Genomic DNA, 820 nt, shown 5'->3' with positions numbered 1-820 from the left:
TCGGGCTTGTGCGTTCACAGGCACAACTGCAGACGATATTCACACAGGACGAGACCGGCAAGAGGGAAAAGTCACTTTTCACCAAACTGGAAGTAACAAATAACTCAGTCTCCCCAAAACCTGAAACTCAGGGAACCCGAGAGAGACAGTGAAGATTACCATCGTTAACAGCCAGGGGCCTGCGAACAAACACACTTTGTTCTGAAACTCGAAATCTCAGGTTGCGAATGTTCTCAACAGCTTAAATCCAATTCATTGGATGGTGCGTGTACGGAAAACAGGTAATTAAAGTATTTAATGCAATACTCTTATAAGCTTAAACACAAGCCTATTTCTAACAGTAGAAATGAACAAAGTACTAATGGAAAGGAGGAACTTTACAGCTTAAGTTATTGCCACAAAAATAGATTTTTACTAGGAGAATATGCGTGAAATTACTGAAAGCGCAAGAGCTCATACAACACCATTAACTAAAACAATTTAATCACTTACATAAAAACATATTACGAGATCTGCAAAAATATCTTAGGCTCCTCAAAAACCGTTTGGAAGGGAGGGGAAAGGGAGAACTAATCCCTCGGCTCTGAAGCACCAGCGCTGGGCCTCGCTCAGGGCTCAAAGCCCCGGCGCTGGGCGGGAGCTGGCCAACTCGCTACCTCAGCCGCCGTCTTCCGGCTGCAGGCGCGCCTACGCCGCTCACGGCCCCCTCGCGTCGGGGCCGCCGACCAGCCGCGTACGTTAAAAGGCTTTTTTCAGTCACAAGTGCCCGATTTCTGCTCACGTCTTTGCTAACGACACCCGTCGCTCTCCCGCGCGCAGG

The sequence above is a fragment of the Charadrius vociferus genome, unplaced genomic scaffold (genome assembly GCF_000708025.1).
Source record: "Charadrius vociferus isolate BGI_N301 unplaced genomic scaffold, ASM70802v2 scaffold477, whole genome shotgun sequence".
Classification (NCBI taxonomy): Eukaryota; Metazoa; Chordata; class Aves; order Charadriiformes; family Charadriidae; genus Charadrius; species Charadrius vociferus.
The sequence above is the reverse complement of the archived record's forward strand: the minus strand, read 5'-3'. Positions refer to the sequence as shown.